General features: G+C 37.5%; 1 pseudogene; it reads right to left on the bottom strand.

The window, feature by feature from the left end:
• LOC140846037 (olfactory receptor 5F1-like) overlaps positions 1-18034 on the bottom strand; it is a 62741-nt pseudogene extending 44707 nt beyond the window's left edge.
• Positions 18035-23420: the final 5386 nt, after the last annotated feature.

Genomic DNA, 23420 nt, shown 5'->3' on the forward strand with positions numbered 1-23420 from the left:
GTGAACCCAAGGGGATCACACTGATACTATGTACTTATGCACATATCAGGAGAGTTTTCTCTTTTAATGTCATAAAATACTAAGAGAGTGAGCAAATCTACCAGAAATTTTGGTTTTTCAGTTTTCTGATACTTGGACCTAAAATTTGAGGCTTTTATCAATAGCATTTCATGACTATTCTATTAAAGCCTGATTCTAAAAGTAGGACTAAGGAATGGATAAATGAGGTTCATTTTTATTAAAATAATCAGTATATACTTTTCTATTACAACACTGCATCTCTGGGCATTTTACTCAGTGGAAACACAAGAGATGCAAACACTGTTATTCCAGGGCGTCCCACTTACCAGGAAAGAGTTGGAAGAATGTGTATGGGCTTAAGGTCTCGCACTGAAATTTGCAAGTATCATGAGAATGTAGAATTATTTGTTTTAAGCAAAATGAGCTTTTCACTAATGGATGTGGGCAACTGATCTTTGCCCTCCACATAAGGCTGATTTATATCCATAAACATGGAATTGTAGAGTGTATGAAGGTGCATGTTCTCTAAAGCCAACATATCAAAAAAAGCCATGCACTAATGCCATAGCCACTTTACTTTTTAATATTAGGCTAGAGATTTCAGGTTGAAAATTTACATAAATACAAGATGGGTATTTTAATAGTTAAAATTTGTCTCCTTTATTTGGACATTCTTAACATGGCAAATAGCTCCTTGATTTCATAATAACAGATATGAAAATATTGTATATATTTTGTGTAGATTTAGATGGTTTGTGTGCATCTTCTGTGTGTTTGTGTGTTTCTAACAGGCATTTCTAACAATGAAGGAAAGAGAGATTTGGAGAAAATGCCCAAATATATATCACCTTGTGCCCACAGAGCCATCGAAAATATATAAGCTTATGTCATCTTTGCAGCTTTTCTTAGAGTGACAGTGCTTGGCTACTTGTTTTCTGATATTTTTGTGGTATTTTTCAAAATTAATAAAATTTTAAGTACCATCATTACTTTTTAGGTTATAGTTATTGCTTCTTTGTTTTGTAGAAGTAATCTTTCCTAACTGCAAGGTCATAAAGTTGTTTTCCTATGTATGGCTCTTGGGGAAAGGGTGTTCCAGCTTGGGGTGAATTCCCCATGAGACTGGTAAAACGGAAAAAATTCAAGGGACAGTGTAGGATGGGAGAAGCCATTTTTCTTGCTAACAGCCTGCTAGCCCTGTCTGGTGCCTCTGGCTGCTGCTTTCACTCTACCCTCATGGTAGAACTATTTTATTAAATAAAAATATTATTAATATTCTCTTATGCTGGCTTTTCAAGTAGGAATTCTAAATTACTTTGAATTATCTTTATTAATATTGCTAAATAAATTTTGTTAGCCACTACCCAAAACATACCAGAATAGTTGTGTTCCACTGATCTCTCCAGGTATTATTTCCATGTGTCTGAAGAAAATTCTAGAGTGGCTAAAATACTACAATAATTTTAAGATACATTCCCATTATTTAAATGGTAAAATTAGAAAATGCTGTATCTCAGAACTAAGGAGGCACCTCTCTCTAAAACAATCAAATATATTTAATTTGCCTTAAATTCTACAATTCCAAGGACTTTCCCCATAGTCGATTTTATGTCCTTGTTTCTAAGACTGTAAATGATGGGATTCAGTGATGGAGGTACCACCGTGTAAAAGACTGATAGAGTGATATCTAGGTCTGACCTCAAATCAGACGTTGGCTTCAGGTAGGCCACGGCACCTGTTGTAAGAAACACAGTCACAATGATCACATAAGGGAGGCAGGTGGACAGGGCTTTGGACCTGCCTTCCAGGGAGGAGATCCTGAAGACAGCAGAGAAGATGTGCACATAAGAATACAAGATAGAGATGAAACAAACCAGTGTAATACTTGCACCAAATGCAGTCACTGCCACTTCATTTATATTCATTTTGGTTTCTGAAATCAAAATAATCTGAGGGATGTCACAGAAGAAATGATGGATCCTATTGGACCTAAAAGTTGTGGAAAAAGTTGCGGCAGTGTGCATGGCTCCATAGACCCCCACAGTGATGTATGATGCCACCACCATCTGCCCACAGGCCCCCTTGGTCATAATGGTCTCGTAGTGCAGTGGACGGCAGACGGCCATGTAGCGGTCATAGGACATCACTGTGAGGATGGCAAATTCAGCAGCAGCAAAAGTCACCAAGAACAACACCTGGAAAACACATCCAAGGAAGGATATTTCATTCCGTTTCATCAGGGAGTTGAGAGCAAATTTAGGAACAGTGTCAGAAATGTAGCAGAGATCTATGAGTGACAGGTTCTTCAGGAAGAAGTACATGGGTGTGTGAAGCTGAGGATCCACAGTAATGAGCGTGATGATGAGTCCATTTCCTAACAGGGCTGCCAGGTAAGCCATGAGGAACAGGACACCATGGAGGGTTTGCCTCATCGGGTCCTCAGAGAATCCCAGGAGGAGGAACTCAGTGATACCTGTGTGGTTGCTCATTTCATGCAATGCCAAGTTTCCAGGAGTTAACTGTTTTCTGTAATCAAAATCATAGAAATAAAGGGAAATGGTACCTAAATGTGCTAATGGATATATTAATTATCTTCTCTTTGTTTATTATTTAACAATATTTGTTCAAGAATTTACATAGTACATATGTGTATCTCCATATCAGTTATACTCATTAATTAAATATATATATTATTTGCCACTTAATGTCAAAAAGGTGAAAATAAAAGGAATAGTGTCAAGGAAAAATTAAAATGTTAGGGTTGTAATTTTAGCTGTGTAATTAACTTTAGTGATTCCAAGTTGCAGGGATTCATTGATTTTCTATTGTGATGATGGGTGCACAGCTGTTTAATGAGTAGCTGTGATGGATGGATGAGGTGACCATTTACTGTTTGTCCTGTCCAGTGGGGTCATCACCATCATGGTTGTGCTAGCTTTCCAATGGGTCACAACTAACAGGAGGGAATAAATTCTGGAAATTCCTGTCCAAGCTGTTGCAGGAAACTTCAGCTTATCACTATAAAAAAGATTCAAGAAACCCAAGGAAGAGGCAAAACCAAGGTCTTCCTGGAAACTTATTTAAATATTATCATTATGTGCATATATAACAATGCATTAACATGTTTTCTTGGTTTTATTATCTTTAAACATGAGTTAGTCTTGAGTACATATGGTCATTAAAATAATCCAGTTGCAAAATGACAAATACAGTGTGATTCTATGGATATGGTTTCTCTGGAATAATAGTCCATAGACAGAGACTAGTGGTGATGGGAAGGGTGGGGGGATGAAGGAACTTGGAGTCATTGTCTAATGAATACAGTTTCAACTTTGCAAGAAGAGACAGTTCTGTAAGTGGGTGGTGGAGATTGTTGCCCAACTGTGTGAATATAGTTACTATGACTTGACTGTACACTTAATAATGGTTAAAATGGAAAAATTATTACCTATATTTTACCACAACTAAAAGTAACTTAGCACTGATGCACCAAAGTTTCTAAGACTCAGAAAAGATTCCTGTGATATGAATGTTTGAAGAAAGGAAATATGAGTTCTTACTGTAAAGTCACAGCAGAAAAAAACATGGTCTATTCTCAACATTTGTCAGATTTTTTTGGAACATTTCTTATTTGTGCAGAAGGTATAAAATAATTCATTCCGTTTCTGAATTTTAGTGAGCTAATTTTGGGAAAAAGAATTCTCTACAGTTTTATAGAAGGACTCTGAGATTTTTTCAATAAAGGAGAAAGGACAGATCAGCGATTAGAAAAATTCTTGTTTTCAGTCTGAACCTGTCATGCAGCGGATGAATTACCTTGTGGTATTTGCTTAACATTATATGTGAACAAGTTTTACAACAGTTAGCAAAAGATTATATGTGGAATCCCATGAGAGATTAATAAAAGGAATAGGCATATTTTTATATCACATCTAGAATTAAGTAAATATCAATGTCTGTAAGCAGCTGGTAAATAAGACAGTTAAAATAAGAATTTTTTATTAGACATTTCTTATTATTATAATTTATTATAAGATTTGATTATAGACATTTACTTAGTATTTATTTCACATCAGGTAAAGTTAAATGTAGTGGGTTAAAAGCAAGGCTACCAGAATTTTTCATGTATCCCTTATTGTTGTCCCTCACTAGTTACAGACATTTGACAAGTTCCTTGAACCCTGTGTACCTAAGTCATGAATTTGATACAGGACTGTTTTAGGTACTAAATTAGCACATATTTAGAAGTCTCTGAAGCACTTCACTAATAAAATGATTTTGGCAGCGGTGATGGTCATCACCACTATGAACTGCTGAAGATGTTGAAGTTGTTATTTTTAAAAAATTTTAGTCCACACAGTGAACAAGAGAGTAAGGTACCAATACTACTGTCATTTCACTACTGAGGATAGTAAGACTTGGAGAGGGTGACTGTTCCTCCACCTCCTGCCCCAGTGTAAAGGGACATAACCAGTAAACGGCAGAGATGGGAGAGGATGGTTTCTCACTGACAGCCTCCCTATTCTCTGAGGAGACACACAGCATAGGGAGATCTTGGCAGGCTGGAGGCCATAGATGTAGTTTAGAAAACAATAGAAGATAAGTTTAATTTTAGCCCAACATGAATGTTAAAGTATAGAAAACTAGAACCAGGCCATTTAATTGGTGCCAACAATTTCGTCTCAGTAGATCCTGCCGTTCTACCTGATGGAAAGGGTGCTTAAGTACGTATGCAGCTACTGCACTTAAGTATTTTGTATAAAGGGCAGGAAAAGAAAATTGTCTCAATTTGAGGTATGTTTACATCCCTCCAGTTCTGGGTTTAAATAAGAATTAAGTATGCATCACATACTACTTGTGTTTACACTTTCAGGATATATTCTTTCCAGTTTATTTGTTTACTTCACCCTGGGTCTAGATGACAGGATCCTCCACCTGTAATTTCAGCTTTTTCCAATTTATAAGAAATTTTCTGAATTCAACAGATCGTGACTGACCAGTGATGCAGAATTTGTCACAGATTGTGGGCAGGCTCATTCCCAGGTTGAGCCGCTCCCAGGCTATGTGGACTCTGGGGTCAGATTTTAAAGAGAGCCTTGGAAAAAGAAATAATCACAGAGAAACCCTTTCTCCTGTATTATAATTTTGATAAATGTTTCTAATCATTGTTTAATCTTGACTGGCAAGAGGTCATGAGTCATTGTCCTTTCTGGCTTACTGTAGGGTTAATTTTTATGTAAATAAAAACATACTTATCAGAATATATTTTGAATATGTAACATAAATTTAAAATGTTTACTATCCTTCTCATTAATTAAATACAAAACATTATCAGAATTTATTTTCAAAATGAAATTGGAAGCTGGTTTTAAGAATACATAGGGAAAGGTACCAAAAACTACAGATTATTGTTGGTAATGAAAGGTATTTTGATTTTTAACTTTATGACTTTTGTTGTATTCAGGAACTCATTGGGACAGAAAAAAATACTACTTACTGTATTTATGTGTATTTTTTAACAAATGGTTTCATCCATACCACATTCCTATTTATACTTTCCTATTTATGCATGTATGAGTATGCTTTAGCATGCATGCATGTGTATATGTGTGTGCCTGCTTTTACTTATGCTCACAACTATCTTTTTTTGGTTCTAGGATATTTCTCCTTTAACTGTGTCTGAGACCAAATAATAAAAATTTTCAATAAAACTCATGATCATCATATAGGTTTTGTATCAGGATCTAAAAATCTACATGTGAAAGGATTACACCTAACTTTTCAATTGGATCATATGTTAGAAAAATAATCCTTTCTATAGACAAGGAGTATTATATCCTATCCAAAAGTGCCAAATAAAGGTTACTTACATTTTGACCATGCATTAATCTGTGAAAAACTTTGCTGTAAAAGAGACTGTTTCCTTATTACAGCAATTTTGCAAGTGACTTGAACTCTCCAATCTTCTAACATTCTCTTCAGGAAAATTTGATCCAATTTATTATAACAGGAAATAGTATTAGGCTTGTATCTCAACTGACCTGTGGGGAACTCAGTAATCCTCTCACTGAGAGATCACTTCCTTGCTGCCTAAGAAAAGGCACATGGTTGCAGCTCTGAGGCTCTGGGGTCTCCCCTGAGTCCTTCCAAAAACTCCCAGGAGAGGAGGAGGGGGAGCAGACCAGGAGGGGCAGCTGCCAGTCAGGGACCTGGGGAATCAGACCAGGAAGTAAACCCACAGGTCTGCTTCAGGGAAGAGTGTTTCTTTTGTGACACTGGTTGGGTGGAAAAAGACCAGCTTAGCAAAGCAATTCAGCATTAAGCTAGGAAGCCTCTAAGAGAGTTAAAATCCCTTGTGCTGATCTACCAACTTCGTTTTTTCAATACCTAGAAATGCAAAACCTTTTCTGTTGCCTAGAATAAGAATTTTCATAATTGAAAGTTAAATATTAAGTCTTTAAAATGTCTCTATATCTTATACAACATATATCCGTTGAGCTAATTTCTGTCTTCATTGTGCATGTTTCTTTGGTTTTATCTTAAAAATTATATTACCTAGGTTTTTCTAAAATATTATTTATATCCCAAACAGATGTTTATGTTTTAAAATAAGGATCTAGTGTTAGTTTTTCTGGAGGGATGATTAATTTGATGTAATTATTATTTGCTCCTGCTGAAATAGATGTGATTATTATTTTACATGTTATCTTCTGTTATTTCTTTTGTTTAACATGATGAAAAACAAGAGTAGTATTTGCAAATATGGAATGAGTAGGAGATGCCTTTAAAACCACATAAAGAACATAAAATTCAACTCCAGAGAAAATTGTCTGAGGAGGGGATGCACTGTTTAGAAATCTAGAAGTAGCTTCCCAAAGTGTGTAGATATGTGTCATACTTTTCAGATATGTAACATTTACAAGAAGGCTGAAATCAAGAACAAAGAATTAGAAAGAACCCCTTCACTCTATCAAAAAGAGATTCTCTTCTGTAAGAAATTCTCAGGTTGTCTGGCATGTCTGTCCAGTAGAGTAAGTTCAAGGAACTGAAAAAAGAAATCATCAGGGAAATACTTGCTAATGTCAAGTTCAAGTTCAGCCTTTCCCACGGGGCCCTTTTGTTCCTACTGTTCCATGCCCAGCTCACAGATCCCAGAATTATCATAGAATCTTCTGGGCTTTGAGGTCCCCAAGTAAAGAGCCCAGTCATATTTTCAGGGCTCCAGATTTGACTTGGCTTTTATAGAAACTGATACCTGAACTCCACAGTTACAAGATAATAAGATTTATGAGTCTCTTCCCTTCTCATACTTCATAATAGTTTGATTAGTTTATTTTTAAATTCCTTGAAAAAGTAAGGGAATTAAGAATTTAAACCTTTTGTTTCATGCTTTGTCATTTTTAAACCTTTGTTGTCTTGTGTAAGATATTTGTTGTTTACTGAAATTCTTAATTTTTTCTGTCAAAACAAATTTTGCCATGATGCAAAAAGAAAAAATAACACATTACAAAACAAACCACAGATTTTTAGAAACTTTTTCCAAGTAATATATCCAAATAAGAGACATTATCTAAGATATAAAGAAGAATGGATGTGTAATTCTCATCACACAATCACAAGAAAATTTAAAAAATTAACCAATAATATGGTATAGCCCTTCCACACTTATGTATTTATGCAGGGAAACTAGAAACACCTGGCAGTAAATTTTTCCAGTAGTTTATTTTTACTAGGCTGAAACTAGAAACAATACATATGTTCATCAACAGAAAATGGATAAATGAAGTGTGAATATGACATACATTCAAAAACTACTTTGCAAAAAATGAATAAACTGTTGATTCAGAAAATCTCATGGATGACACTCAAAATTATTCTGATAAGTGATGAAGCCAAACAAAAACAAGCACCTGCTTCATTTATACATAACTAAAGAATTCAAACACATATATAGTCAGAGAAAGCAGATCAGAGATTGGGGGTTTGGAGACAGGGAAAGCCAAATAGAGGGATGACCACAGGGTCTAAGGAAACTATAGAGGACCGTGTTTGTGTTTATTTTGAGTTGAAGTAAAGATTTCAAGTGTATGTACACTTGACTGTGTACATTATCAGTTTGTGCACTGGAAATATATTCAGTTTATTGTATTTCAGTCATACTTTTATTAACCTGTTAAAATAAAAGACAAAAATCGAGTGTACTAGGTATTTTTTTCCTTTGTTTTGGTGTCATATACAAAAAAATCATCTTCCAGACCTATGTCCAGGAGTTCACTGCATAAACTTTTTCCCTAAGAGTTTAATCATTTCAGGATTAACATTGACATGTTGACATCAGTTTGAGTTATTTTTGCATAGTGTGTAAGACAGCAATAGTTTTATTATTTTGCTTGTGGCTGTCCAGTATTCCCAACATCATTTTTTCAATATCCCATGTGTATATCCCAGGTATATTCTTGGCTCTTTTGCTATATATTAATCAACTCTACATGTGGGTTTACATCTGGGCTTTCTAGTTTCTTCATTGATGTATGTGTTTCCTTTCAGGAAAATACTACACTGTTTTGATTACTATAGGCTTACAGTATAGTTTGAACCTGGGGACCATGCTATATCCAGGTTTGTTCTCCTTTCTCAAGATTTCTATGACAATCTGGATTCATTTGTTCCATAAAAATGTCAGGCTCATTTGTCCTATTTATGTGAAATATGCCATTGGAAATTTGATAGAGATTACATTCAATCTGTAGATACTTTGTGTAGTATGGACACTTTAACAATATTAATTTTTCTAATCTATAAGCATGGAGTATTATAAAAATTATTTGTGATTTTTAAATTTATTTGTCAATGTATTTTAGTTTTTAATAAACAGGTCATTTTCCTCATGGGTAAAATATTTTTAAAATTGTATTATTTTTTTTCAGTTGCAAATGATTTCATTTCAGTGACTGCACCAATTTACATTCCCACCAACAGGTTAGAATGGTTACCCTCTTTCCACATCTTTTAAAAATTTTAATAAATAAAATTTAACAAGACTATTGTTCCTTAATCATGAGTCAGGTATATCTATGAGAAAGACTGTAGAATATTTTTATTACATCTCATGATAACTTATCTCTTGATTTTTGGATACTGTGTTATAGGTTTTTACTGTATACCAAAGTATAATATGAATAATTAACAAAAAAGTAAACCATACAGCTTGATAATTTTTATAAACATTCTGTGGGACTGAAACAGCCCAACAAATCAAGAATAAAATTACTACCATTCCAACAGTATAGTTTTTGTTCACTTTCAGTCATTGACCTTTCAAGGTGAAACAATTGAATGACTTCAAACTGTCAATTAGCATGCATGACTTCATGTCTGTTATTAATGGAATCATCCTATGAGGTTTGCTTTTGTCACTCTCCTTTTTATTATGACTGTGATTGGATCAATGTTTTTCTAATGTCACCATCAGTATATCATAATATAACTGTTTAACTGGGTTTCAGCATTATGTTAGTTTCCAGTGTGAGCAACATAAATTACTGGACATGTCTTTTCATGAATGTAGGTAGGCATTTGCTGGAATCCCATGAGATGGCTGTGTCCTGGGTAAGTGGATGTCCATGGCATGGTCCCAGATGACTCCACACCAGAGCCGCATTCTGGTGAGCACCACAGTGGGGAGGATGAGGGGCTCCTGACCATGAGGACATGTCCCTTAAGTTTCATGTCACTTTACCTCTGACACTGCCCAGAACAAAATCACATGTTCTTAAACAGTTGTAATGGAGGCTTTTTTGTAATGTCCAAGTGTCATGAAGAGCACAGGGAAATAGCAATGTTGACGTGAGACACTTACTGAATGTGTATTGTAAACATATTGTGGCAGTGGGACAGTGTGGTCACAGGTGGTCTGGTCTCCTTGCCCTGCAGAGGGACATACCTGGGCAGCCTCTTGGCAAGAGGAAGAAGGTAAAAATACTAAGAGAGAGTAGGTGTCTATCCACACACATCTGTATTTTCTATTTAATTGTGAGCCCAAGAGAGAAAGGAAAACTGCACTTTTCCATTATAAGGATAAACGATCTCTCATTCTGACAGTCTGAACAGCAAGGGCCGTGGTTTCATACCTGGGCCAGGCGGTCCAATCTGAGGTTCTGGGCACAATAAAAACAGGGTGAGATCCACATGACATGAAATGATACAGCAGTAAGGGGCCTAAAAATCTAGGAAATGTAAGAAACATATTTTCTAAACTCTAGGTTCATTCTTGTGCAGGGCCAGGTTTATTTGAAAAAAAAAGTTCATATTATATTATCACTCATACTCTCTTAAAGTAATTTTATAATGAGGAAGTGTAGATTTTAAAAAAACGTATATTGCTAAATAAATTTTGCTAGCCACTGCCCAAAATATACCACAGTAATAGTGCTCCACTGATACTTTCTTCACTGACAGCTCTACTGCAGTTCCCAAATGACCAAGATAGTACATTAATGATATGATACATGAAAGGGATATGTGTTAGGACTAAGGACAAATTTCTATCGAAACTACCCAAATATATTTAATTTAATTTAATTACCAAAACTACAAGGAGTTTTCCCAGAGCTACTATTATGTCCTTGTTTCTAAGGCTGTATATGACGGGGTTTACTGATGGAGGAACCACTGTATAAAATACAGACAAAACCAGGTCTACAATGGATTTCAATTCAAAGGCTGGCTTCAAGTAGGCCACAGCACCTGTTGAAAGAAACACAGTCACAACAACCAGATGAGGGAGGCAGGTGGAGCGGGCTTTGGACCTGCCCTCCAGGGAGGAAATCCTTGATACAACAGAGAAGATGTGCACATAGGAATATAAAATAGAGATGAAACAAGCTAGTGAGATACTTGTATTAAATGCAGTCACTGATGCTTCATTTGTGTTCGTTTTGGAGTCTGAGATCAAAATAATCTGAGGGATATCACAGAAGAAGTGATGGATCTTATTGGAACTAAAAGTTATGGAAAATGTTGCTGCCATGTGCATGGCTCCAGAGAGACTTCCACTGACATATGAAGCCACCACCATCCACCCACAGGCCCCCTTGGTCATGACCCACAGGCCCCCTTCTCATAGTGCAGTGGACGGCAGACAGCCATGTAGCGGTCAAAGGACATTACCGTGAGGATGAACAATTCAGCAGTAGCAGAGCTCACAAAGAACAACACCTGGAAAACACATCCATGGAAGGATATTTTGTTCCTGTTCATCAGGGAGTTGAAAGCAAATTTAGGAACAGTGTCAGAAATGTAGCAGAGATCTATGAGTGACAGGTTCTTCAGGAAGAAGTACATGGGTGTGTGAAGCTGAGGATCCCAAGTAATGAGCGTGATGATGAGTCCATTTCCTAACAGGGCTGCCAGGTAAGCCAGGAGGAACAGGACACCGTGGAGGGTTTGCATCTTAATGTCATCAGAAAATCCCAGGAGAAAGAACTCAGTGACCCCTGCATAGTTGATCATTTCATCCAATATTGTGGTTCCCAGGAGTGAACTGTGTACTGTAAACAAATATATACACTAAAGAAAATGTCACCTGGTCACATTGATGGACATGTAAAGCATCTGTAGTCACCATTTCACAATGTGCAGTGTGTGTGTGCGTGCGTGCGTGTGTGTGTGTGTGTGTTTATAGCTTCTCGTTGTTACTAGTTGCAGACATTTGTCAAGTTACTAAAACCCTGTGTAGCTGTTTTGTCATTTTCTAGCAGGACGGTTCTAAATTAATAATATCTACATTTAGAAGCTTTTGAAAAACTTATAAAAGGACACATAATAAGCAACAAACAAGTGGGCCTACATCAAACTTAAAAGCTTCTGTACAGCAAAGGACACCATCAGCAGAAAAAAGACATCTGACAGCTTGGGAGAATATATTCATAAGCAACTTACCTGATAAAGAGTGAACATTCAAAATATCCAAAGAACTCATTTACCTTAACATCCAAAAAAGAAATAATTTGATTAAAAAATGGGCAGAGGACTTGAACAGACACCTCTCTAAAGAAAAAGTAAATGGCCAATAGGCACATGAAAAGCTCCACATGGCTAACCATCAGGGAAACGCAAATCAAAGCCACAGTGAGGTATCACCTCACACCAGTTAGGATGGCCACTATTTGAAACAAGAAATAAATGCTGGCAAGGATGTGGAGGAAGGGGAGTCCTCCTACACTGTTGGTCGGAATGTAAATTGGTGCAACTGCTGTGGAAAGCAGTATGGAGATTTCTCAAAAAAAAACTAAAAATAGAAACACCATTTTACCCAATAATTCTAGTCCTAGGAATTTACCTGAAGAAAACAAAATCCCTGACTCAAGAAGATAAGTGCACCCCTATTTTTATTGGTGCACTATATGCAATAACCAGTATGGAGGGAACCTAAGTGCCCATCAATAGATGAATGGATAAAGAAGAGATGGTACATATACACAAGGGAATATTATTCAGCAAGAAAAGGAAAGAAATTCTGCCATTTTTAACAACATGGATGGATCCACACAGTATTATTTATGCTCAGTGAAATAAGCCAGACAGAGAAAGAGCAATTCCATATCATTTCACTTATATGTGGACTATAAGAACTAAGCAAAATGGAAGGAACAAAACAGCAATAGATTCATAGACACTGAGAAGGGACTGGTGGTTACAATGGGGGAGAGGGAGGGGGATAAAGAGGCACAATAATCAATGACAATAGACGGGTTGAGGGTTTAATTATATAGGTAACAGTGAACCACTGTGTTGTATATTTGAAACCAATATAAAATTGTATATCAACAGTACTTCAATAAAAAAAGTTTTGGCAATGATGATTCATCACCACATTGGTTGCTGATACTGAAGTTGTTATTACTAATTGTAATCAGAACAACAAGCAAGAGAGTAAAGTCCCTACACTATTTTAATCTCAGAGCTGAAGAAGCCAGACACAGAGGGGCTGCCAGAAGTCTTTCCCGACCCCAGGGCCAAAGGTCATAACCAGTTTATGGCCGAGATATGACTGGTCAGTGGTTTCTTTGACTTCATGTCTGCCTGTTTCCTGCAAAGACACAGAGCATAGATAGTTCCTGGCCAGAAGCAGGGAATGGATGTAGCTTAGAAAACCATAAAAAGTTAGTTCTTTTAACTCAACATTATTTACAGTTAATTGGAAAATAAAACCAGGCCATTTTATTGCTGCTAACAGCTTCATCTCAGTAGTCCCCGCCATTCTCACTGGATGCAAAGGGTGTGGTAATATGTGTGGAGCTTGTGCACTTAAACGTTAGTGAGTGAAGGGGAAAATCAGGATAATATTGTCTCAGTTAGTGGCTTGTCTAAAACTGGCCAGATTTTTTAAGTAAGCATTTATTATCAATCACACATTATTTATATATTTTCAGAATAATATCTTCCTTGTCCATTTGCTTGGGTCTAATGGCAATGACCAACCACCTATGGTTTCAGCTGTCTCCTAACCTGTGGGAATTCTAACTCAAAATTCCAGGAGTCAACAAAATGTACACTTTCTCTTCCTCTAGTCATGAACTAAATACCACCAAACATGAAAGACACATTTCTTGGCTTTGTTTAGTTTCTGTGCTTTAATTCTCAGATGTATAATACAGCAAATTCTTTCTCACCTCTAAATTGTTTAATGAACTCCAAATACTAAGGGACTCATTCTGTGAAACAGACTCCATATAGTTAGGGCTGGAAACATGTCTGGTTCACCCTGACTATATTTGTGGATTTCCAAATCCAACTAAATCTAGATTTCACATTTGTACAAATCAGAAAGTGAAACTCAGTTTCTCAGTAAGACATGTCCTTGTATCTATTGTGACTTAGAAACCCCTGTACTACATCTGAAGGCTTGATGAACACTCAGCTGTTGATGCAGAATTTACCAAAGACAACAGGTGGGCTATTCTCAGGTCAGGCCACTCCCACTTTGTCCAGTCTACTGCTGTGTGACACTCCCTGATCCGGGGCATGTGAGGGTTGAGAAATGAAAAATCCGTTGTCCTATTTGTTGGCCTTGGACACTATTTATCTTGGTGCTAGATTGATATGCTGAGTCATCTCCACATAAAACACTGTTTTAGTTCCCAGGAGAGAGATTTTGCTCCTTTTCATTACAGAGTTAAGAAAAAATTTAGGAACAGTGAAAGAAATATAGCAGAGATCTATGAATGACAGGTTCTTTATGAAAAAGTATATGGCTGTATGAAGTTGAGGATCCCAAGTAGTAAGGATCATGATGTGTCCATTTCCAAACAGGGCCACCAGGTAAGCCATGAGGAACAGGACACCAGGTATGATTTGAATCCTTGGATCATCAGACAATCCCAGAAGAAAAAGCTCAGTGACACCTGTGTGGTTGATTGACATCCAGTGGCTCAGAAAGGGTGAGTCGTGTACTGTAATCAACACATAGAAAGAAATAACATGGTGCCTCCTGGTGCTATTAGATATGTTAATTATCTTACCTGTGGTCATTACCTTACTAATTGTCTGTGTCTATTTATATTTATATATTTATAAAGTATATGTATACTTATACATCAAGTTGAACCCTATAAATATATATAATGTTATATTATTTATATTTCAAAAATCAGAAAAAGCAAAATACATGGAGTAGGATCTTTCAAAATTAAGGTATTAGGTTGTATGTCTAAGCAAGGAAATTAATCTCTCAAATTCCCTGTTACACTGATCTATTTGTTTTGTGTTGCTGTGACTGGCTCATGTATGTGTGACAATGTCCGTGATGGATGAATGAGCTGATCATTCAGCACTTGCAAGTTTATGTGATGTGTTCCCAGTTGTGGCTTTATCAAATTACTCATGTGATATCCACTCACACAAAGTAAGGTATGATCAAAATACACTTCCAGCTGTTAGAAGAAACTCCAGCACATTTGTATAAAAGAGTTTCAAAGAAAACCAAAGTAGGAAGCAAAGACCAAGGTATCCCTGGAAAGTTATTAATTTTGCTTCTTGGTTTTATTGCCTTTGAAAAGGAGTGAGTCTAGAATACATCAAAATAATCTAGTCATAAAATGATAAAAACTGTGATTCTATTAAAATGTACCTACAGTAAGTTCTTATAGACAGAAAGCACATGATGTTTGTTGAGGTCTTGGGGAGAATGAATGTGGAGTTACGCTTTACTGGATTAGAGTTTCAGCTTCTCAGTGTGAAATAGTTCAGCAGATGGATGGTGAATGGATGCCCAGCAATGTGAGTGTCCTCACCAGCACAGAAATATGGTTAAGAATATTTAAGGTTTCTTATTATACCTGCCTTTCCCCACAATTAAAGCAATTAAAAAAATTTCTAACTTTCAGAAGTGATCTCTCTGAAATGAATGATTTATGAAGCATATATTGTAAGACACATTTTAAAATAATTGCCAAAAATATGCACATTACCAGAACACTTCTAATTTGTACAAAAGATATTAATTTCATGAACTGCTGAATTTTAGCCAGTTTCTTTGGAGATAAAGGGGGAATTTTGTATGGGTTTATAATAAGGAGTCTGAGAGTCAGTATAATGTAGAAGAAAGGACAAGGACCAGGGACTAGAAACATTTTGGTTTTCAATCTGTCTGCCTTGAACTGGGTGAATTACTTTGTGAAACTTTGTGAAATTTTAAGAGACTAAGTTTTACAATTACTTAAAAATAGATTGTAAGTGGAGTCTGATGGAAATTTACTAAGAGCAACAGGAGTACTCTGTACACAGTATTTACCACAAGGTAAACATTCACTGCAGCTACTAAATGAGCTAAATAATATGTAACATTGGCTTAGTGTTTACTCTACCTCAGAGAGTTAAATATAGCGGTTAAAAGCAAGGCTACAGAAGCCAGAACTGTGGGGTGTGCACTTCCTCATTGCTGCTCAACACCTGTAGACATTTGCCAAGTTGAATAAAGCTTTGTGTGTGTTTCATCACTTCTCGCAGGACTGTTCTAGGCACTAAATTAGTTATGTAAAAAAGTGACTGAAACCCTTTGTTGACTGGAAGATTTTGTCAATGATAGTCATCATCTGCACTGAATTGTTGGTGATGTTGAACATGTTATTTATTATTAATTTTAATTTTCTCTGTAAACAGAACAAGATGTCAATGCTACTGTCATTTCACAGCTGAGGATAGTAATACAAAGAGAGGCCAAAAGACCCCTGACCTTCCCCCAGTGTCATGGGGCATGGCACATAAATGGCAGAAGTGATACTGGAAAGTGGTTCCTCTCGCTACCGTTCCTGGCTGTCCTCTGCAAAAACACACAGCACAGAGAGTTCTTGGCTGGCTGGATGCAATGTGTGTATTACCTAAATAAATGGTTATTTATTTAGCCAAACATGTATTTTAGATTATAGAAATATAGGATCGGGTCATCTAGTTGTTGCTAACATCTTCACGGCAGTTGTTATTGTCATTTGCATGGGACAGAAAGGGTGTGTTTCTATGTGTGCAGCTTGTGCCCTTCACTATTGGCTAGTGAAGGGGAGGAAGGGAACACTGTCTCTATCACAGGCATGTTTAAAGTCTCCTAGTTGTGTTTTTTAATTAAGAGTTAATTAAGTATCACATACTATTTATCTTCTACATTTTCAGGATAATTTTCCAGACTCTTTGCTTACTTTGGATGTCATTTTTCCATCAGTTACAGTTTCAGCTGTTTCATAACACATAGGAAACTTCCTGTCCTAGGTAGGAGGGATGGCAAAAATTCTAACTCAAAATTACAGGCCTCAACAGAATGTACATTTCCTCCTCCTCCTCTCCTGGTGATCTTAAACACCTTAGTCATTATTGAAAGACTTAATTCCTGACTTTTGTTCATTCCCTATGCTTTAATTATCAGAGATATAACACAGCTAATTCTTCCTTATCTCTAGGTGGTTTTATAAAGTGCAAACATGTATGAAAGTGTTCATCTATGAAAAGGAGTCTACGAAGATAGGGATGTAACCATCTCTGATAATGCCTAACTTTATTAATGCATTACACCAAATTTCACAGGACACTGGATTGTGTATGTTCATGAAACAGCTAATATAGCTCTGTTTCCCAATACGCTCTGTCAGAGTGTCAATGATTTCTGTGGCTCTGAAAACTCTTACACGTCTGAGGGCTTTGTTAACTGTGGCCTAATGAGGCAGCATTTGCCGGAGGTAGTGGGCAGGCTCCTTCTCAGTCTGGCCACCCCAGGGCTGCTCAGCCTCCTGAAGTGTGACACTCCCCAATCCAAAGCACCTGAGTAGGAGGCATGAAAATGCTGTTTTCATTTTCATGGACCCTGGGCACCATTTGTATTGTGGTAGTTCAAATGCTGAAGCATCTCTACATAAAATCACCATGTGTTAGTGGCCATATTGCGATTCTACACATCAAACTAATTTAAGTGCTAAAAATTCACACTTTTTCATTTTTCTGGCAAGAGTAAAGCATAGCAATGTACTGGGGATAATGTTGTAAAGCACACATTTATAAAGATGTGTACACGTATTTTGGGTAGGTTCTTTTGTAAGGGAAGAATGGAAGAGAGGGCTGTCCACAAATCCTCTAATTGAGAGAGAGCCATGCACAAAGGGATAAAGAAAGCCCCACCCGGGCCCTCTGCGCCCGCCCAGGTCAGGCCCCGGGAGGCACGGCCGCCTCCGCACGCCCCGCCGCGGCCCTCGGGCGTCAGGCGCTGGAGTCGCATCTGGGAGTCACGCGGCTGCGGGCTGTGGCCGCTGCAGGGGGCGCCCGGCCCCTGTGCTCTGCCACCGCGGCCCACCTGCGGCTGCTTTTCGCCAGATCCCGGGCTGGAGCCGGAAGCCTCCCGGACGGCTGGGGGCTGGGCGGAAGCGCCGAGGGGGGCCTGGGGTCGGTCCCCAGGCGCCCGAGACGCCGAGCGCGTTGGTGCAGATCCACCGCAGGTGCATGTGAGGGTACCCTGGCTTGCTCTACCTGTCATCTCATCTTTGAGGACCACATATTTGAGAAGTTAAGAGCAGTGACTGATGAGGAGAATGACATGCTTGATCTGGCATATGGGCTCACAGATAGACCCCGGTTGGGCTGCCAAATCTGTTTGACAAAATCTATGGGCAATATGACTGTCCAAGTACCTGATGCCGTGGCTGATGCCAGACAGTCCATTGATATGGGCAAGAACTCCTAAATAAATAAGAAAATTTTCTCAAAATGTTAATCTGTTTTTACAATTATCATTATTAATGTAATTGAGAGCATGGATGAATCGGTTTATTATTTTCACTAGTTTTACTACTTTCATTCACCTTGTCTAACTACTGAGTTTCATAGTTCTGAAAGTATGCAATCTTTATTTTGGTAAGACTATAAAAAGCAAATCAAATGTTAGATATAGTTAATATGATAAAACTTTATGTATTTTACCCTATGTTTGTTTAGTGATTTTGGCAATTTTTTTCATATAAATCTTATGCCTGCTACCTATAAAGTAACTTAAGAAAACTGGTATTATTATTCCTATTAGATGTGGGTGAAGATTGAACAAAAAATTTGAAGATCTGTACTTGAATCTGCATCTTGTTATACAAATTATATGTTCAGATTGAAACTGGAGAAATTACAAATATCTTCTTTACAGCAATAACATGTGAATGTGTATGGAAAAACTGCTCAGTAAACTGCTTAATTTCAAAGACAGTTATTACCTTATAAATAAATATTACAAAATTAAAATAAAAGACATACCGATTTCATTAAGATTATAGTTTTGAGAAACACTGCTTATAATAATTACTTAATATGATGGGTGAGAACTTGAGTCATTTCCTTTCCTAGATTCTTGAATGGTGTGCGGAAATAATTTATGTGTAAACAAGAAACTTCCAATCAGGGTGTATTTTGAATACATAACACTATTTAAAAAGTACACAACATTCTCATAAAAGAAAGGCATGTGTCAGAATTTATTTTATCAATATGTAGGATAGGCTTAATGTATGTAGAGGCTATAGGGCCCCATATATAATGTATATATTTTGATTTTAACTTTACTGTCAAACTTTTAGTTATATTTAGGAGCACATTTGGGCAGGAAAAACCTTGCTTACTGTGTTTCTGTGAAGTGATTATATTTACAAAATGACTTTATCTATACCACATTCCTAATTCTGTTTTCCTTATTTATGTGTATATGTGTCTGTCTGATTTTCCCTGATGCTCATAACTGTCTGGGTTTTTTTTTTTCTTTCAATTGTATCTGAGATGAAAATTGAAATACTCAATAATATTCAAGTTCTTTTGAGAATAAATGCAACTTTTGAGTTAGGTTCTACATATGTACATAGAAAGGGTCACAGTAATTTAATTGGGTTAGAAAAATAATGATTTTTATATAGACAAGGAAAATTTCATCCTCCCCCAAATTACAAATAGTTGTTACTTACATGGTGCTCGTGTGTTTATCTCTGAAAATCCAGGCTGTAAAAGAAACAATTTCCTTACTACAGGAATTATACATGTGTTTTGAACTCTTCAATTTTCATAGATTCTCTTCATCGAGGAAGATTTGTTCTCATCTAATGTAATAGAAATTAGTAGCAGGCTGCATCCCAGCAGGAACTGGGAGAACTGTTATCCTCTCACTGAGAGAAGAACCTCCTCAAGGTATTCTAAGGAAAAGGTGAATTGTTCCATCTATGAGGTGGTGGGGTGTCCCCTAAGTCCTTTCAAGAACACCCAGGGGGGGAAGAGTTGGGACAGGGGAGACCAAAGGGAGATGGTTATAGCCTGAGGACATGGGGAGCTAAAACTGAGAATAAACACAGAGGCCTATGGAGGGGAAAGTGTTCCTGTTGTGATACTGGTTGGGGAGAATATGACGGGCTCAACAGAGCAACGGAACATTAAGCTAAGAAATCTCAAAAATCCATGATACTGGTCTACCAAATTAATCATTTGAGCATATAAATGCACAAACATTGCTTATAAGTAATCTAACATATTTGTTAGCTAGAACAGTAATTTACATAAGTGAAAGTTAAATAGAACTTTAATGTATATAATTATTATTAATACCATATTAATTATATGTACAAGTAATTATATGTCTACTTTCAGAGACATATACATTAAATGAATATTCATACTATGTAGAATATATTAAATGATTCATTTAAGCCCATTTCTGACATCATGGTTCATGCTTCCTTGGTTTTAAATGAAAAAATATATTGCCTGGGGGTTCTTTAGATATTATTCACTTTATTTATATTTCATTTAAGTTATTAGTATTTTACAGTACAATCTAGTGGTTATTTACAACAACTGCTATAGAAAATTTAGCAAGATAACATGTTTTCTTCTGGGATGATTAATTTAATGCACTAATAACATTTCTGCCAGCTGAAATAGATGTAAATATGTTTAGGTAACCTGTGGTACTGTAATACTTTTCTTTAAAATTAGAAAAATTAAAATAATAATTGCAAGTGTGCAATGTGTGGAAACTCCTTAAAATAATCCCTGAATCTCATAAATAGGATATAAAGCAATTCTAGAGAAAAGTTGTTAGAGCAGGAAACACCCTTTTTAGAGCCCAGAATTAACTTGCCAAAGTGGGTGGAAGTTTGAGCTTCATATAGCAGAAATGTAACATCTATAAGAAGGCTTAAGTCATGGAGAAAGGACTGGAATGAATCACTTCTTTCTCTCAGAAGGAATTATTTTCCATGGGAAAAGAGCTCAGGAAAGTTGGAGGACAGCTTTGTAAACTGAGAGAAAGCTCAAGGAGCTTAGAAAAGAAAATGACCACATCCAGCAAATACTACTTAACATTGGGTTGAGTTCCAGGCTTTATCAAGTGACCCTTTTATCGTCTGCTCCATGCACAGGTCAGAGTCCCGGAATTAACATGGGATCATGTGGGTCATCATACACCCAAGGAAGAAGCAGAGCCACACTCTCCGGGGGCAGGCATCAGGGGTAACCAAGATTTGACTGGGCTTTCTTGGCACCTGAGCCCCGACACCCGCAGTCACAGGGGAAATTCTACCTCTGTAACTGGCAGGTTTCCCTACATTTTATATGTAGAAAAGTATTCTTCATAACATGATATACACAATAAGGATGCATTTGTTTATTTTACCTAGTGTTTGTTTTACTAAATTTATTTTATATATTTTATTGCACTGATGGGGAAATCTGGAGCACAGGTAGATTATAGTTAATACCCAGGATGTCAGGCTCATGGGCATACTCCCCAGGGTCCCACACCACAGCTGCATCCCATGAGCACCATGGAGCGCAGGACGAGGGGGCTCCTGACGATGAGGACAAGTACCTTAAGGTTCATGTCACTTCCCCTCAGACATTGTGCTGAAATCTCAATTACGTATTCACAAGTAGTTGCAATGGAGGGTTTTGAAAAAACACAGCGTCATAAAGAGCACAGGGAATCACAGCAGTGTTGGCACGTGAGGCAGATCAGAAGGTGCAGTGTCAGCAGCATGTGGAGCAGGGAGTGAGCACAGCACACAGTGGCCTGCAGCCTCATCACCATGTGCAGGAGCCTCCTTGGGCACCGGGCTGTCTTCAGGTGGAAGCAAGCAAAGTTACAGGAGGAAGGAGCCTTCCCTCCACCCTCCCAGCCCTGCCGTTTCTAATTACACATGAGCCTGCAAGGGGGAGAAAAACTTGATTTTTATATCATGAAGATAAAATGGAATTTCTCAGTCTAACAGTCTATACAGCAAGAAGCAGGGGTTCATATCTGGGCCCTTCTGTGCACACTGAGATTCTGGGAACAAATGGACATGCTTCATTGGGCAGGAAATGATACAGCAGTAAGATCACCCCAAATCTAGGAAATACAGAGGAAAATTTTATCTTCTAAATTGTAGAATCATTCTGGATTGTGGAAGCCCAGGTTGTTCTAATTTCATTGGATTGTGTTTATAAAGAACACTGCTGATGCAATAATTTCTGAAGTCATTGCACCACATAAAAATATTATTGATACCCTCACATGATGGCATTTCAACTAGGAAGTCTAGATTTCCTTGTAATCTTTTTATTAATATTGCTGCATAGACTTTGAAGCCAATGCCAAAAACATACCACAATAATCATGTTCCACTGATGCGTTTGTGTTTTCTCCATGTGTCTGAAGAACATTCTGCAATGTAAGCTCTATCCCTGCCCCCATGTGGCTAAAATAATATGTTAATTTTAAGATACATCCCCACCAAATAAATGGTAAAATTTTAAAACAATATACCTTGGACCTAAAGAGAAACTTCTTTGTTACCTACCTGAATATATTTAATTTTACTTAAATGCTACAATTCTAAGAACTTTCCCCCGAGTCAATTTTATGTCCTTGTTTCTAAGGCTGTAAATGATGGGATTCAGAGATGGAGGCACCACTGTGTAAAACACAGACAGAGTGCTATCCAGGTGTGACCTCAGCTCAGAGGCTGGCTTCAGGTAGGCAAAGGCAGCTGTTGAAAGAAACACAGTCACAACAACCAGATGAGGGAGGCAGGTGGAGAGGGCTTTGGACCTGCCCTCCAGGGAGGAGATCCTTGAGACAGCAGAGAAGATGTGCACATAGGAATATAAAATAGAGGTGAAACAAGTTAGTGAGATAATTATAACAAATGCAGTCATTGCTGCTTCATTTATGTTCATTTTGGGGTCTGAGATCAAAATAATCTGAGGGATATCACAGAAGAAATGATGGATCTTATTAGAACTGAAAGTTACAAAATATGTTGCTGCCATGTGCATGGCTCCAACGATCCCTGCACTGATATATGAAACCACCACCATCCACCCACAGCCCCCCTTTTTCATGATGGTCTCATAGTGCAGCGGATGGCAGATGGCAACATAGCAATCATAGGACATCACAGTGAGGATGAATACGTCAGCAGCAGAAAAACAAAGAACAGCATCTGGAACATGCATCACTGTGAGGATGGCTACTTCAGCAGCACCAAAACACAGGAAGAAAAACACCTGGAAGACACATCCAAGGAAGGATATTGCATTCCTGTTCATCAGGGAGTTGAGAGCAAATTTAGGAACAGTGACAGAGATGTAGCAGAGGTCTATGAGTGACAGGTTCTTCAGGAAGAAGTACATGGGTGTGTGAAGCTGAGGATCCCAAGTAATGAGCGTGACGATGAGTCCATTTCCTAACAGGGCTGCCAGGTAAGCCACGAGGAACAGGACACCGTGGAGGGTTTGCACCTTCTGGTCCTCAGAAAATCCCAGTAGGAGGAACTCAGTGATGCCTGAGTTGTTGATCATCTCATCCAGTGGTGTGGTCCCCAAGAGTGAGTTCTTTTGTGTAACTGAAATCACAG

The sequence above is a fragment of the Manis javanica genome, chromosome 14 (assembly GCF_040802235.1).
Source record: "Manis javanica isolate MJ-LG chromosome 14, MJ_LKY, whole genome shotgun sequence".
Taxonomy (NCBI): Eukaryota; Metazoa; Chordata; class Mammalia; order Pholidota; family Manidae; genus Manis; species Manis javanica.